The sequence below is a fragment of the Hirundo rustica genome, chromosome 6 (genome assembly GCF_015227805.2).
Source record: "Hirundo rustica isolate bHirRus1 chromosome 6, bHirRus1.pri.v3, whole genome shotgun sequence".
Classification (NCBI taxonomy): Eukaryota; Metazoa; Chordata; class Aves; order Passeriformes; family Hirundinidae; genus Hirundo; species Hirundo rustica.
The window spans coordinates 21,684,193-21,701,590 of NC_053455.1; the positions used below are offsets into that span (position 1 = coordinate 21,684,193).

A 17,398-nucleotide genomic window follows, 5' to 3' on the forward strand; every position below is an offset into this window, starting at 1 on the left:
GCCAAATCTTCAGGCTACCAAGCACCAAAATGATAAAAACTAATATTAGATGAAAATAAGAGAGTATATTGTCTTGATGTTCTAGCAATTTGATGATTTGCAAAATTAAACACTTCATTCTCCTAAACTAACACAGGTAAGCCTTCTGCACTTTTGTAGAACCAAGCCTATTTCCTAGCAATGGATCTGTGAAAGTTACCAGGTCCCAGTATTTGGTCAGCAGTGAGCAGACAGAGCAGTTTACTAAATATAGATATCATGGCTGCTGCCCACAGAGGCACTCAACAAACTCTGTGCAGGTTCCTTGCACAGACACCAGCATGCAGTGATGCAAAACTTTTCCATACCACCTTCTGTTCCCAAACCAAACAGCCTGGAAAAGACATCACTCTGAGTGTACTGAGACTGAAGCACCAGAAAAAAAACCTGGACACAACAAATATATTCACTGAGGGACCATGACGACATCTCACCTTGTAGAGCAACGTAACTCAATGTGTTTTCCCCAAATACACTGAGCCTCTGGATTTTTTCTCTAGACTCCTCCCACACTCATCCCTTACAGCTATGGGCTGTGACAAAGCATATTAATGCATGAGGCCCATAGAACACCAACAAGGCAAGCTTCTAAGAGAAAATATCAAACATGTATGTTTACAAAAATATATGTCCTAGAATTTGGGAACACAGACTTCTACGGCCAGCTGTTAATCTTGGACGCCTTTCTATGTTGAACTCTGTGGAGTTTATGCTTCCTTGTATCTTTGTTTTCTTGAGGCCTAAAGCCCCTCAGGCAAGAATAATTTTGTTTCCACTGCAGACTGGAACATTTGGGCTTGGCCTGTATGCAAAAATGGCTCAATCCAGGGCTAGACGTGTCAGATTTCACACTAGGCTAGGGGTGACTTAGAAGCGACCATCCAAGCAATTCAAGTTTAAACTACATAAGCCCAGCACATAAGTCCAGTTCTTCCAGGAAATTGCAACATCTCACCCCAAAGTACCTGACAAGGTCCCAAAAACAAGGCTGCTGTAGAAGATAACAGGAGACTCATCAGTTTGCCCAGCTTTCAGCAGCTCACAAACTTGGCCACACAGGACCTGTTTCATCCTGAACCTGTGACTCAGCCCCAGCAGCCTCACCTGCCAAATCCTGCACTAATCAGCTCCAAGTTTCTCTCCTCATTTCACAGGAGAATGCTACCCTTTAGAACAAGTACAACTCCTCAATATATAGCCTGAGCTGCCAACACTCAGGAAATGTTTTGGTTGTATAGCAGCAAACATGCCGCCATTCAGGAGCTCAGATGTGCATACCCTGGCCAGTCACCCTGCTTCTCCCTGCCCTGTCAGCCCAAGGCCCCAGAGAGGAGGGGAATCAGATGATGTGTTATCTGCCGACAGCCTCGGGCTTGCAACACAGGTGGGCAGTTTTGATTTCCTCCAGTAGAGGGCAATACTAACATAGGAAAGAAAAAGTAAACCACAGTATTTCTTGAACTAAAATAAGCAAATGAATTAAAAATCCTGATCTTGCAGCACTGAACACAGAATAGAGCACTTAGGTAGTACATGTGTTCATTCCAGCAAAAATGCTTCGGCAGGCTGGCCCTGTTTAGTGGAAGGTTGCCCTACACAAAATTTTCAGATATTTCAGGTGAGATTTTTTTTTTACTGTTCTGAATAAAACAGACAAGAGATGGTCTGTGTCGGTCACAGCAGAAATACAAACATTTTTTGTTGTTCATTAACAAAGAAACTTTTCCATTCCACACAACTTATCTGCATATATGATAAGGCCCAAAAGATCAATGCTTCATCATTCTCCCTAAACCAGCCTGTTAGATACAAACCATTTCTTACAAAGAGATAAAATGTACCAGCATTCAATTGTATTTGTAATGGAATTTCCCCATGCTTGTTAGGACCTGAAATTAACTTTCTATGACCAAAGCTGCCGCACATATACTCATCACACATTTCTAAAGTCTGTGACAGTACTGTCCCAAATTGTACTATGATAACATCCTTCCACAGTGAGTTTGAGAAATTAACTCCATGTATTTTTTAAAAGTACTTTTCCCTCTTTTATAAATAAAAATCTCTGCTTCTGTAACTTTTCCATCCAGGACTTTAAAATAATTTAGAAACGAAAGTGACTAAGTTTCACAATCTTTTATTACAGTCAAGCAAACATCCTTCCTTAAACTGGGAAGTTGAGGTACGTGATGTGACAGTTGGTCTCCCCTAGGTCATAAATATCTGCAGTGGAACAAGATGAGAACCTTTTCTGTAGCTCCAGTCCTGTATCTTAAACATTTACCCATAGTGCTAATCATGCCTACTGGCACAAGATTCCATTTTTTTTTCTCTGAAGTCACCTATTGTCCTCAGATGACGGACTTGACAGTGGAGAGAAACTGTTTTCCTATTCACAGTGTTCTGCTATTATGCTTATTTGCTTATAAACAAGATAAGCTATTTTCTACTCTTTCATTCCTTTTGTTTACTGTTCCTTTCAACTAAACAAAAAACACCCAAGACTATCTTCCCAGATTTTTTTAAAAGTCAAATCATTTCCCCCCTAAGTATTTGACAAGCCAAGTCACACCATAACTGATCTCAAAATTAAAAAACAGCATATTACACACAACACAATGCTAGCTAAGACTAATGTACAGAAATCCGTACACAAAGTGCTGTTAGAACCATAAAGAAACGCATCTTTTTCATCTAGGAAAATGTACTAGTGAATTTGCAGATCCTGGCCCAAATTTCTATACAGATGCTTAGGTGCCCAGTTTCCTTGGACCTCTTTGGAAGTTCCAACACGTGGTAGCAGTCAGACGACATTTCTTTGTAGATAGGAGGCTTACTTCTTCCCCTGTCTCCCCTGCTGCCAGGCAGGGTCAATTCCACACAACTCTTTCAGAGGTGTGAACTCTCTCAGTATATCTGCTCTACGCAATGGTGACCTCTAAACAGTATGACGCTGTTTATGAACACAATTTTTTCTAAGGCAGAAAAGAGAAATTTATTTAGGCACAGGGTTAGGTATTGTCATGCACCAGAAAGAGCACATAGTCACAACAAAGCCTACTGTACATAGACACAGAGCTCCTCCCAGTCATGGAACAGTGACTGCCTATTTACCATTATTCCCTGCATCAAGACTGAAAATGAGCAATTGCACCACCTGTTCCCATGGATAATTTTTAAATTATTGTCACAAAAGCACAAAAACAAAGGATTTTAAATGGCTAGGAACAAGGAGGTCTGGATTGTGTCCCATGTCTCACAGCTACCCCAAAAAGTTTAGCCTTGTCACCTTGACTTCAACATGAGGACAATGACATAACCTCTTTCCCTAGCGGTGACACTCAGACTTTGAATACTCTAGCTCATTACTGCTGACATAACATTATGTAAATATGAAATAACATTCAGGAAAGACTGGACATGGCACTCAGCATCATGGTCTAATGGACAGCGTGGTGTTTGGTCATATGTTGGACTTGATCTCAGAGGCCTTTTCCAACCTAACTGAGTATGTGATTATGCAATCAAGAGTGCAACAAGGACAGGATGTATAGCTCTCACAGTCAGAGGTGACCATTACACCAGCTAGGCCACCTTCTTTTAAGGTCTGACAGAACAATATTTCAGGGCATAGCCACATAAAATGCTGGAAAAAATTTTGACCACTAATACCCCTGAATCCTGCCACCCTGCACCTGTGATCAACACTTTTACTCTAGAAGGCAACCAGAGCAGGGATTTAGGGATGTTTGTTCGAGTGCGACAAGTTCACTTATAATGAAAGTAGTTTCTAATTTAAATAAGGTATTTTCCTCCTACCACATAAAAGAGAACCAACCTGGAGCATCAGCACTTTCCCTGCCAGAAAATTAAAGTTCCATAAGTAGGGCTAGGATAATTGTGTTATCCTGAGAGAAGCTGTGAGACAACAGCACTCTGTGTACTGCTGAGGGAGAGCATGATGTGGGCTGGAGAGAGAGGAACTGCTCTGTGTCGCCCAACCCTCTCCAAGCTGACATGTTTGGTCACTGTCACAATTGGGATTATCCTCATTGTCATCCTCCTGCAGCATTAAGCTCTTAATTGACAATGAAGTAGCTATAAATTGGAAAAAAGGCTCAGTCTGAGACCTGGAAAACAGCACACAGTGTACACGGGGGAGCTTCTATGTCACCCACAAAAGCAAGCAACTCCTGAAGCTAAGTAAGATGATCGCAGATAATAAGCTAAAAAGCATCCTGAAGGCAGGATGCCTTCTGCATGCCATTCTGCAAATGCATCTTGATTCAAATACAGAGTCCATCAACCTAACGCCATGCAAGACATAAGCGCCTGCCCTTCACAGGGCAGGGATCCTAGATAAGAATCACGGAATAATGAGGTTGGAAGAGACCTCTAAGATCATCAAGTCCAACCTATGCCTTAACACCTCAACTAGACTATAGCACTAAGTGCCTTGTCCAGTCTTTTTTTAAACACATCCAGAGATGGTGACTCCACCACCTCCCTGGGAAGACAATTCCAGTGCTTTATTATTCTTGCAGTGAAAAATTTTTTCCTAATATCTAACCTGTACCTTCCCTGACGTAGCTTGAGACTGTGTCCCCTTGTTCTGTCAGTTGCTGCCTGGTGGAAGAGACCGACCCCCACCTGTCTACAACCTCCCTTCAGGAAGTTGTAGAGAGTGATAAGGTCACCTCTAAGCCTCCTCTTCTCCAGGCTAAACAACCCCAGCTCCTTCAAACGTTCCTCATAGGGCTTGTGTTCCAAGCCCCTCACCAGCCTCGTTGCCTCCTCTGGACACGCTCAAGCATCTCAACGTCCTTCCTGAACTGAGGGGCCCAGAACTGGACACAGTACTCAAGATGTGGTCTCACCAGAGCCGAGTACAGGGGAAGAATGACCTCCCTACTCCTGCTGGTCACACAATTCCTAATGCAGGCCAGGATGCCATTGGCCTTCTTGGCCACCAAGGCACATTGCTGGCTCATATCCAACCGGCTGTCGACCAGCACCCCCAGGTCCCTTTCCGCCTGAACACTGTCCAGCCACACTGTCCCCAGCCTGTAACGCTGTAGGGGATTTTTGTGGCCAAAATGTAGAACTCGACACTTAGACTTATTAAACTTCATGCTGTTGGACTCTGCCCATTCATCCAACCGATCTAGGTCTCTCTGCAGAGCCCTCCTCCCTTCCAATGGATCAACACAAGCTCCCAGCTTAGTGTCATCTGCAAATTTACTAATGAAGGACTCAATGCCCTCATCCATGTCGTCTATAAAAATATTAAAGAAGCAGTCACCTACCATTCCTGAGCTGCATGCCCACACAGTTCAGACACCCTGACAGTCCTGGAGCATCCCCATCCCTGCTCCCAAGATCCCAGCCAACACAGCCAGTGCTCTCTCCAGCTACCTGACCACTGTGCAGCACCCCATGCCCGCTCCCTAGGGGCCAGTAACACCTTTGCCAAGGTAGCCCAAGCCAACCTCCCATCCAGCACATGCCACCAGAAAGAGACTTCACTCAAGACATCAGCTACCAAAAGGGAAATTTGACGGCTGTATTACAACAGGGCATTTCTATTAACAACTCACATGATCAGTATGATCTTCTTTTCTTTTGCACTTTTTTCATCTCCTCTCTGTACAAGGTATTTTCTTACAAACCAATTAACATTTCCTAAACAAATATGACCACGTTTTTAAGCCAAACCAGTTTCCAGTTCTCTTGTCTTCCTAAACATAGTGATGCCTCTCTCTACATAATATATGCATGTTCAATAACTATTTTGAAAACTGCTACAATTTTCATTGCTTCAAGACAGATTATGCAATTTGTGTCCTATATGTGCAAAACCTAATGCAAAAATTGACTCAATCAGATTCACATTTCAAAAGGCCAAATTCACAAGTTACTAGGGCTACCTAATGCTAATTATAAATATTAGCTAGAAAATACATGTTCTGAGTTACAAGTGTAGAACACATCTAAAGTCATGGAGGTACCTCGTTGTGTGAGGTTTGAGTTTTTATTAAAGAAACAACTGTGTTTACATGTACACATAGATATAAAAAATTTAAGTGTTGCTTATACTGCCTTAACTCTGGATGTTAAGGCAAAACAATATCTTGAATTACTACAGAAAAAGAGATCAACAACTGAATGAAGCTGGAACAAAGGACAGGTGTCCACAGCTAATAAAATACAGACCTTAAACAAATATTGTTGAAAGGTTCTTTGTGTAGCTTTTGTATTTTAATGTTTCTCTTTAAATTGTCTATAAGGCCAAGAGGGACAAATGGCAGGGTATATTTAAGTAGCATGATTTATTTCCCTTTTAATTTTTAATTTTGCAGTAAGTGACAGTGTTATTGCTAAGAAACTCACTTGCTCAGGGGCATTTTTGTAGTCTCCAGCTTTGCATGAATTCTCCCTAGAGATCTCAAGTTCCCCTGACTCCCATCTAGTAAACATCTGACTAAACTGCCTATTAGACAATAATGCCCTCCAGGCAAGAGGGGGAAACATATCTCGGTTCCTCTGCAGCATTCTCCCTCCATCCTCCCCAGACCCCAACATCGTACAGGCAGTACTGCAACAGCCGCCTGTTTCAGGGGAAAAGGTGACACAAGGTGAAGCCTACCTAAATGGGAATTTCTGTTTCCTAATGTTTTAGGTTAGTATCTTTCTTTCCTCTCTGGCTAGCAAGGACAATCCAGACCTGGGTTAACCATTTAGTTCCCATAGCCCACCGGGCATTCTACAAACTGGCAAATTCCAAGCCCTCCAAAACGGCCTGGAGATGACACAGCAGGAGACAAATATCAAACATGCCCCAAAAACAAAGAAATCAGCCTTGCATTCCCAGCATTAAATGTTCTCTGGCAAACCCAGCCTCGCACACAAAAAGGATTCCTGCTGGCCTCTCATCTGCCAGGGCTTATGTATCAGCACAAGAACCCAGCAGGAAAGAGTCAGAAGGTCTCTCCCCATCTTTTACCGTCTTGCAAAAATAACAGTTCTCCAATGGACTGAAAATTTTCAAGAGGAGGGAAAACCCCCGCAGAAATGAGGACAACAGCAGTGACTTTTCCACAGCCCTGTAGCTGTGCATGGGGGATTTATCTGCCAGCAATTCAAGCATTTGCATGCCAAACCACACTTACCATCACCATTCTTGAGCAACCTGGTGTTGGGTGCCTTCCCCTCCCTGTGCAGACATGCACTTTCCTTCACATTCCTGAAGAGAACTGCTCCCCACCAAGAAGCCTCAAACAGAAAGCTTTAGGATTCATGATTTTTTTTTTTCCTCTGCCCTACCTTGCTGGAGAGCATCCAGGATTTACAGTGCTGGGGCTGAATTCTTCTCTGTAAAGTAACAGCAGTAAGGATAAAGGTACAACACCCGTAAAAGTGAGCTCAGAATCTCTCTACTATCTTTCTGTGCCCGGGATCAGCCAGCGACACAAATGCTGCATGGAGAGTCACTTTGCTCATCGGAGAAAACAGAGTGTGCTTCATGCAGCAGGAGCATCTCCGGCTGGTAGTCTCCAAAACAAACAGTACTGGGGATGAAAGAACCGTGCCCTTTACACTGCTCATGCAGTACACATTTACCATAATCTTTCCAATACACACTTCTACTAAGCGCCCCCCCTCCCCCCCCCCAAAAAAAAAAAAGGCATTTAAGACATCTCAAACTCAACAAAGCAATATGCATATGCATTACAGTGCAGCAGTTTAGAACTGAACTGGCAGTGAAACAGACTTACTGGATCAGTTATTTTATATCTGATTTCAATTATTCTGCTATGCAAGGAGGTGAAGGTCACAGAACAATTTAGTGCCAGGGCTGCAGATCACTCCCAGGTGACTGACAACTAAGCCCTCCTCCCCTCCAGCCGCAGCCTATCTCTGAACTACCAAAGAGCACAGGAATCTCTTATCAGCAAATGACAGATGCAAGTGGGTCCCTGGGATGGGAAAAGAAAAGAGAAAAAGAGGGTCCCCCAGGTTCTGGGGAGGATGAGAGGTTGCTGGGGATATCACTTTTGACTATCTACTACTCTTATTTTTCATTAGATTACACAGAACAAACACACTTTGGCTATTAAGCAAAAAGGCACCAAGGGACCCAAAGAAGACAAATTAATTCCTGATTTATGAACAGAAAATGCAATAACCATAAGGGGAAATCAGCATATTGCTCATGTACTAAATGATCATTTCATAGACAAAACTGGGAATAAATCCAAGAATAAAGAATAAAAGCAGCAGGGCTGTGGCTGTAGTGTTGGGGGTCTAATCCACAAAGGAATATTATGGAGAGCACTATCAACTCGTTTACCTGAAGGAATAACAGCATCACCAAAAAACAGAATATTCACTGTATAGCAGTGTTAACCCAGGCCAAAGGTTTTCATAATCTTAATATCAACAAGAATTTTGTATGTACATATACTTAAGCATGACTACATGTAAAAATAATGTTTTTAACTTCCCATAGCATCTTCTTGCTTCTCTAGTCCTCACCATCTCACACCTCCACCAGTGGATCAGAATCCTGTTTACAACCTTCCATTAGTCCATGCTGAAGTTCCACATACAGATCTACTACAGGGACCCTGCAATTCTACACCAAGTGCTGAGTTATGGCAAACTTAACTGAGATCTAACTAGACAGAGCTAAGTGCCAGGTAAGATGCACAGGGATCTGGAAAAAGCACTTAGCTCTTACAGCTGAAGGACTGAATAAGAAAGAACTCAGGGCTGAGGAAACAGGAACTACATCAGTGTTACCTGTGTCAGCCAGAGAGACTGTCACACAGTAAGAATGTTAAACAGTAGCAGACCCAGTACAGACCCCAAAGGGACACCACTTCTTACTGATCTGCATTCGGGTATCTAGGTCTTGACTGCAACCTTTGGATGCAGTCATCTAGTGAATAGTCACCCATTAAATCCATATTTACTGCTTCAATCACTAAAAACCTTTTAAAGCTGAAACAAGAAAAATGGCAATTAAAAATAGTGCAAAACCCTGACTTATATATCACATTTGAAAATAATTTAGAACTGGCATAGCCCAACAGGAAAGGTCACTTGGGCCACATCTGCAATGATCTTACCTCTTTCTCTTTCCTAGAAAGATAAAACTACAGTGTTACATAGCATCAAGGGAAATCCACCCGGGTATCAACTCCACATCTGCTCTCTAGGTCCTCTCAGTAGCCTTTAATCCCCCATCCTGGATCCACAACCCGTCCTCAGACCATAGCTCCAGCTATGTTGAATACAATTACTGTAATTGATGTGCTGCTTTTGTTAAAACCACAGTATCAATAAACAGGAGTAAAACAAGCTGCTATAGAAGATGCAGGAAATTTATTAGAATGAATGTATGCAGTGGCTGGCATAATAACTGTTGATGGCCAATTCATAAATCACAGCTGGATTCTTTGGGAGACTTGTAACTCCCAGGCAGCTTCTCTCATAAAATAACAACAGTATGAGGAAACTAATGACAGACTGCTGCTAAAGCCAGAGAAAAACCTTTGCTATGCCAGTCACAGCCTCAAAATCTAACAAAAAATCCATTAGGCTAAGTTACCAGGCTCAGAATCAGCTAAAAAACTATCAGCAAATGTCAGATAACAAGCTCTCTTACCTTCTTTTCCAGACGAGTGGCCAGTCACACCTCAGACCTCTAACAACTCACACCGCTGACCTTTCAAGGCCTGAAGTTTCAAGAGAATCCTGAAGTTCTAAGAGTGTCCAGCAACTCAGAAAGCAATCCAGTACCTATCAAAGCTTACCAAGCACTTCAGAAGCACCAGTCCCTGCAAAAATACCACATAGCTAGCCAGCACATTAAGACTGCTGCACCAAACACAGCAACTCAGGGCACCAAGGGAGTTATCACAACAGACGGCAGACCTGCCAGTCCTGGTGTGACTGCATACAGGCTGTGACAAATGACCCAAAAGCACAGCCATGGGGCTGAGCAACCCAACCAGGCAAATGTCATCCTGCTCCCCAGGTGACAGGACTATCCAGAAGCAGGCCTTCACCTTCTTCTCCTATGGTAACCCTGCAGCTTGGCCAGCAGAGTGTTTGCAATAGCTCAGAAGCAGAAATGCCACACTGTTTTGGCTGCCCCACATTCTCCACAGGGCATGATGGCCTTGTTACAGGCCTCTGTCTCAGCACTCTCTAAAATGGAAAGAGGGTGGTGATGCCCTGGTCCATTCCCTCTGGCTTTCGCAAACAATGTGCAGGGTGCATGATTGCAAAATACTGGTAACAAACAATCCCACATTGATCCCATGGATGAACTGGCAAAAAGGGGCATCAGTCTGGCCTCCCATCTTAATCTCCGGAGTGCTTACCTGTTTCTGCACCCCCTTTCTCCCATATCCATATCTGGGGTGTCTGATCCATGTCAGTGGTGATGAGAGGGTAAAGAAACAGCCAGAAAGGGACCTACAGATAACAACTGTTCCATGTAAATATATAATGGCAATAAACATGGTTTATTTTTATGATGATTTGTTAACACACTTATAAATGTATAGACTGGCCTGAGGAAGCATTCTATTGTATTAGAGCTCGGTGCTGCTTATAGCTGGGGTTGCTAAATAGAACCTCCTATGCAACAGACTCAGGAGACCTTGTTATGCAGTTTGTCCCTTAGAGGCAGCTTTAGGAGCAGGTCCAGGCACTGCAGCCTTACAAGCTCTAGCTGCTACATCCCACTTCCAAGCCTTCTCCTCACCCTAGGGTACGGACAGAAATCTCTCTAAGCTTCTGCTGCTGGTCGAAGCTCATGGCCAAATCTCATTTCATCCTGTAGCCACAAGCCAGTCTTCTACTTGAGGGCTCCATCTCACACAGTACCAGTCTGGCTGGCTGGCTCCATGAGGGCCACGCAAGCACTTCCAACCATGCAACGCTGCTCACCATACTGCAAAATACTGGCTTACCCAGCAAGACAAGAACTTGCTCAGAGCTGCCTGTTTCTCCAGCAGGTGTTACAATAACACTACTGTTTTGGTACTTAAACCACATCTTTAATTTAGGAATTTCAGAATGCTTTTTAGCAGCATCATTATCCACAGCTTCCCTTGCTTCATATGAGGAAATTATTCACATAAATCCAAAAAAGAAGTGCAAGTCACAAAATAGGAATGGGGAAAATCCACAGTCAGGATCTTCCTAGATTATCCTTCAGCATAACCCACAGCCAAGAAGGTAGCAGAGGTCAAGGTACATGCTTTGAGAATCTCACAGCACTTAAACACCATAAGATTAATCCACTTTTATAAACTTTTATCCATGAAAGCGTGGCATGAGACTAGCAACTCCTTTAGCTGAGCTCCTACAACAATTTAATGTCATCATTTAGTTTGAAAACACCCTGAGAAAGATAATGTACACCATTGTTGCCTTTGCTGTTACAAGCAAAAAATTCCAGTTAACAATAAAAAGCTCAGAAACTAACTGCTGTAGTTTTGTTTGTCTAGATAAGCAATGAGACAACATCCCACCACATCCCTGATGCACAGACTTGTTGTTGTTTTGTGGCTTTTTAAAATAATTTTTTTTTCTTCAGAGATCAAAGATATGCAGGCTACTTTACCAAGAAATTTATAGTTTTCATTAAAACAAGAGAAATAGGCAACAGTTGTAACAGAAACGCCACAAAAAAAGGACACAGAAAATAATGATGCATATATATTGACAGGAAAAAAAAAGTGTAGATGCCACAGGCTCCCTCCCAGGTGATTAGCTCCTGACATTTGCATGTTGAGCACACAGTGTACACTCCGGACATATAGGGTGTAACTCTGGCCTAAAAGCTGAGGCTCCAGAGGCAATGGCTACAGATGGTGTGTGCCTCATACAGCCCCAAAGATGCAATGCATACTCAGTCAATAATAAATAACTAATAGATTTGATCAGGCTTCAAAGTGCTTTAAAACCATGCCCATTTAACTTGAACTCTAATCCCTCTGGTTTGTTTTTTTCTTTCTTTCCATGATGCTTGCTTTGATGTCAAAAGCAAAGGAATAAGGGCTTCCAGTATCCCGTCATCATGGTAACAGATGTGATAGACTCAGGCTTACTACTGACTAGGTTATTGATTAAAATTTGTCAGAAGATGCTTTGGAAAGGCTGCAAGAAGCTTCAAACAGGGTGGGGGGAGGGGTGGGGTAGGTAGGAAGAGAATGTAAAATGTATTTCATTCCCAGAAGTGTATTTCAAATGACTGAAGGTCAATTATCCCAGCAATTTACAGCCAGTCTCAACAATTTGGCTTGACTGGAGACTATAATACAATAGGGGAGTTCTCATCGCTCTATCTCCCCATCTTCCCTTCTTTAGCAGAGGGTTTGAATGTCAGAAATAGCAGAAAGCATAGGGCACCTATACTATGGAATAAAGCATCAAATAATCATTTGTCCATGGATCTTGGCCAGTTCAGACTTAAAAAACATGCTAACTAGAAAGCACTGCAGAAGGGTTTAAAAGCTTGAAGGACGGGGTTGGTGACAAATCAGCAAACAGGAGAGAGATACTTTAATCATCAAGAATATAATTTGATTGGTGGCAATTATCAGTTATTGGAGGAAAAGACACATATTTCGCAGGTGGAAAGTAGGCTTGTACGTAAATTTGATATTTTCGCACAATCTGTTCTTCTCTCACGATCTCTCTCACCTTCTGCACAGAGCCGTGATGTTTGCCTTCCCCAGGCCATGCCTCCACTGCCAGAAAGCAAAACTTCGCTGCTTTTCCGTTGCCACCACGCTGTGCCACACACCCAGCCTGATACCATCTTAGCCACCAGTATCTGTGCTTCTCCAAATTTTCCAACTGGTTGTTTTAACTACTCTCAAGGCAGGTAGTAACTAGGGGTAACACGTTCTGGAAGCAAGGCTGCCATGCTATTCTCAGCAGCAACCACATACACTGAAGGATTGTGAGCTGGTATGTTATTTGCATCCGAGGTCACTCTAAGAGGGTTGGTACCTTCCTGCTGCCCAACCAAAGCATTCTCATACACCCACGTCAACCTTAGAAAGGCCAATACATGCCTACTGCTTTGTCTACTGATTACTGCAAAATGTGCATGCATAATGCCTTTGAAACTGCTAAGATTATAAACCTGTTAGAAGTGCCTCTGCCTGCCCCTGCACTAACAGGGTGATGAGTATTTTCTGTTCATTTTTTCATCTCATCGGTTATCAGCTGCTCACTTCACTGCTTCTCAGTGCAAACAAGAACTACCAAGTCTTTCTGACCCAGAGCATGCCAATGTTTGATTTCAAATTGTTTCAAGCTTCTATTCCCCCAAATGCTCAAAGCTGTCTTCCTCCCACAGGGGAGCAGAAGGGTTAAAAGCCCATCCTCATTCTCCTTGATGGAGGCCATCCAGCCATGACCCTGGTTGAGCGGCAGACACATAGGAAGTAGATTATCAATAACTCTTTTTTCTACTTTCTTTCACCCTCTCTCTATACAACGTCAATGAGCTGGAAAATGAAAGGAATAATGCAGGTTTAAGAGGCCAATAATTAGGTCACAGCTGATCTCTGCTCAGATCAGCTGACAGCTGGTGCCTATCCTGCCTGAGTGAGCAGGGCGGCTTTCAGGATTCGCAGGTTTAGGCCAACCTCCCCTTCTCCCTTCACTCTATTTCTTTGTCCCCAGACCCCTGAAAAGCAAAAACTGACAAGCGTAATGCAAATATACTAGGTTTCCATTCAGTGGAGTTTACAGGGAGAAATTACTTTGCTTGCTTTTGTCCTAAATTACCTTAAATCCTCTTCCCTGCTGCCTCACCACCACCGTGGCAGACCAGCATCACAGTCTGAGTTACTGCTTCTGTGCTGTCCCCTTCCTCCTGCAAGTCCATCCTGCCCACCCCCTAACATAATCACAATGTTTGCTTGTTTTAGCTTCCATAATCCTGTTGTCTTGCAAATCTCTTCACCATAATCCTGCTTTTGTCTGTCAATACAATTTGTTTGCTGCAGGGAGGAAGGGAGGTGAAACATTGCTTGGAAGCAGAAAGCTTTTGCTGCTGTATTTCAAAGCCCTATTCGTTTTCAAACACACCCTGAGAGTTTGGCACTGCTGTCCACTCAACATTTGAGAGAAGCGTCACTGCCTCTAAGATGAAGTTTCCTGGGTCAAACCAGTGACTACTACAGAATTAATAGCAAGGATGTGCTGTTTTATGTACCTGCACACACCAGAGGGAGAGCAGGCAAGAAAAGAAAGCAGAGAAGAAGAAAGAAGCTCCACTTTGCCTTGTCAGAGAGCTTGCACTGTCAATTCTATCTGGATAAACAGTGGCACACAAGGGATGAAAGAACAAAGCCTGCGCCACTCGCGCACTAACACAGTGGTGATGGGCAGACACACAAACTAGTAATTGATTGGTAGGAGCTGCGGCAATTTTGTGTGTTTGCGTGAATAAAGAATCAGCTTAATCAGACTAATTCCTTACAGTCAAAACACAACATGGGCTCCAGCAGTCACAGCAAAACTCTGCTGCACCAGCCAAGTTTCACACCAGAACAAAGCAGCTAAGAATTTCACCCAATTTGGATGCAAAACTGAGTCAGGCCAAGTGCCCAGAAAACTCTTCTGAATTCAGACAGCAATCCGCTGAAAAAGAACAACAAATCATGAAACTACAAGATGCTCATATGATTTGGGGCTTGTTTGCAAACATTTCAAAAAGAGATTTAGTACCTGAGAATTTGTTCCTCAGGAACTGCTGAAGTGGTTAAGAAAAGAGGGGAATGCATGTCATTCCAAGAGTGAAAGGAAACCTTAAGCAATGCTTTCAGGAGATTAAGAAAAGTATCATTAACACCCCTTTCCTTATGTCAGTTGTCTACCTCAGGTCTCCTACTAGAAAAGAAAGTATTAAAGCATTGCATCCAGAATATCCCTCCTCCAGGGGAAGTCTGGCTCAAGCTCTTTGCAGAGAAAAAGGATTTTTGGATTTACACTGAGCTAAGCTTGAGACTCAGGCACTTGAGATGCTCAAAGCATATTCAGATCAAGTTGCAGACACTGTTCATCCTGCACTTTCCATGGCAGGCCTTACTCTACAAAAATTCATGTTCTTTTTTTCCCCAAAGTGTATCATTTCGAAAAGTACATTCTGTGTAGAACCACTCAAGTTTTCACTACCATCTATGTAACATTTCATTTTCTGTATTTAAGGTTTATTTGGAATGTTAAGTTTTAAGTCAATTAAGCATAGAGTTCAGTTTATTGGAGATTTTAAGGCAGAAGAAATATAGAGAACCCATAAATCAAACAGACCATCAAAAATCATTAAGCATTGTCAATAAACTTATGCATCCCCGATGTAACATGGACAGGTTTATCATGGATTACCAGACTAAACGTTGTTAATGCAGAAAGAAGGTAGGAAAGGTAGTAAAGATTCTACAAAAGGTATTTTATGAAGATGTTTATAAATTCACATGAAGACAGTACAAGAGTGGACTCATGCCATGGGATGAGCCAAAACCAATGCTGCATAACCATTGCTTTCCCAAAGGGGCTGGGACTTTGAGGAAGGAATTATGTGAAGAGCTTGAGGCAGCATCTGGAACTGTAAGGAATTCCAGCAGAGCAGGAATGGTCTCTTCTCATGCTGCTTTCAAGTACATCAGGAACCTGTTACTCACCAGTCTATTCTAGAATATGTTGTGCATTAGCTTCCAATTAAGTGAGAGAGCTCCTTCTTCAGCTCCAACTAAAGATAAATATATTCACTCATACTCATCCAAAAACCTCCCCCATCAAGACTTCCAGACATAACAGAAGTTTTATCAGTAACTTTATCCCACTTTCATACACCTGTTCTCACCTACCCAGGAATTCAATGCATTTATCATCTCACAGCAGTGTATCACACTCCATTTAATTTCTGAACAGTCATCATCTAAAGATAGGCAGCTCAGTGTTGTGTGTCTTGAATCAAATGGAGGATTTCCAGACAAGCCACAGTATTTCACACTTATTTGCTTCAAAATCTGGTATAGATTCTTCCACCTCCTGTGGTAGGCCAGCCAGTACTATTATGCTCACTGCAGAGATGCAGGAGCTTGGGTCACAGAGTAGGGAAGCAGCTCTTCCTCTAGCTGCAGCAGCAGAGCTGGTAACCAGGTGGTAAGTAACAACCTGATCCTGGTGAGTGATTTTTATTGCCACCTACAATACTCCCTCTATACTTGAGGATATATACAAAACCTCCCTCAGAGCTTGCAGTTTTAAACACTGTCATGTAGAAGGAACTCTCTCCTCAAAGGTAACATGCTTAAATGACAAAAAATACCACCCCCTCTGCACCATGGGAGATGAATCACCAGTGCCCTCAACTCCACACATCCAAGCAGCCTTGCTATCTCATCCAGACGACTGGTGTGCAGAGGCAGCAGTGACATGAAAATACACCTGCTGAAGCCAGGTCTCCCTGTCATGGATGGCACAAATTATACTGCAAGAGACCAGGACTGAGTGTCTTGTTTTCAAAACACAACAGCTCTTAATCTAATATTTATTTAATACTTAGGTTCCCGATACTGGTTTACTAAGAACCATCTGTCCTGGTCCCATCCAGGAGAGCTATTTTTGCAGTAGGTGTGAAGAAGCAGACCTGGAGCTGGGTGTGCATGGCTAGGAATTTAGTCTATACCACCTCACACCAATTACCAGGGACAGAGGTGGGGGATTCTCTGGCTTTGGGAAGGAAGGGTGTGATTTTTCCAGTGGGGTACCTGTTCACTATTCTTCACTGTCTTGGGCTCAGTGAGCATTTTTGTGTGCAAATTGCTCTCTTTTTGTATACTTTTGTTATTAATATTGTTGCTGTTACTGTTCATTTTCTTATCTCACTGCTGTTTTCAGTAAATTGTTCTTACCTCAACCCATGATCTCTGCTTTTTCTGCCTCCCAATTCAGGGGGTCTGTGGTGTTTTCAGTGGGCATACTAAATTGGATATCATTCTAAACCACAGCAGCATCCTGTTCACCTAAGATCTGTAAACCTGCACAACCAGCCTCCTCCCTCCTCACACTTTACATCCCTAATTCCCCCGACCTGGGATTCCAATAGAAGAAATGTGTCTAGTTTTGAAGTTTGAGAAGTGCAGCTTCTCTCCTTCACATCTTCTCATGTGACACCCACACCTCCCTTACATTTTCCCACAGCAGAAGCTTGTGTATTCAGAGGTCCAGGCATAATTCCCTCCACATGATCAGAAGCAAACTCAGCATAAAGCCATGAGACTGGGAGTGCTTTGAGGAACTTGCCACTACCTCCCTT

At 42.8% G+C, this 17,398-nt stretch overlaps 1 protein-coding gene across 6 annotated transcripts in view; it reads right to left on the reverse strand.

Annotated features, from left to right (window-relative positions):
• NRXN3 (neurexin 3) overlaps window positions 1-17,398 on the reverse strand; it is a 985,585-nt gene that overhangs the window by 771,261 nt on the left and 196,926 nt on the right. The window contains exon 1 of one of the 6 annotated variants that reach the window (XM_040066049.2): window positions 7,363-7,431. The exons of the other annotated variants lie outside the window; for them this stretch is intronic. The gene's annotated coding sequence lies outside the window, so the exon portion shown is untranslated. Of the gene's footprint in view, window positions 1-7,362; window positions 7,432-17,398 lie in introns of those variants that run through there. 6 annotated transcript variants of the gene reach the window in all.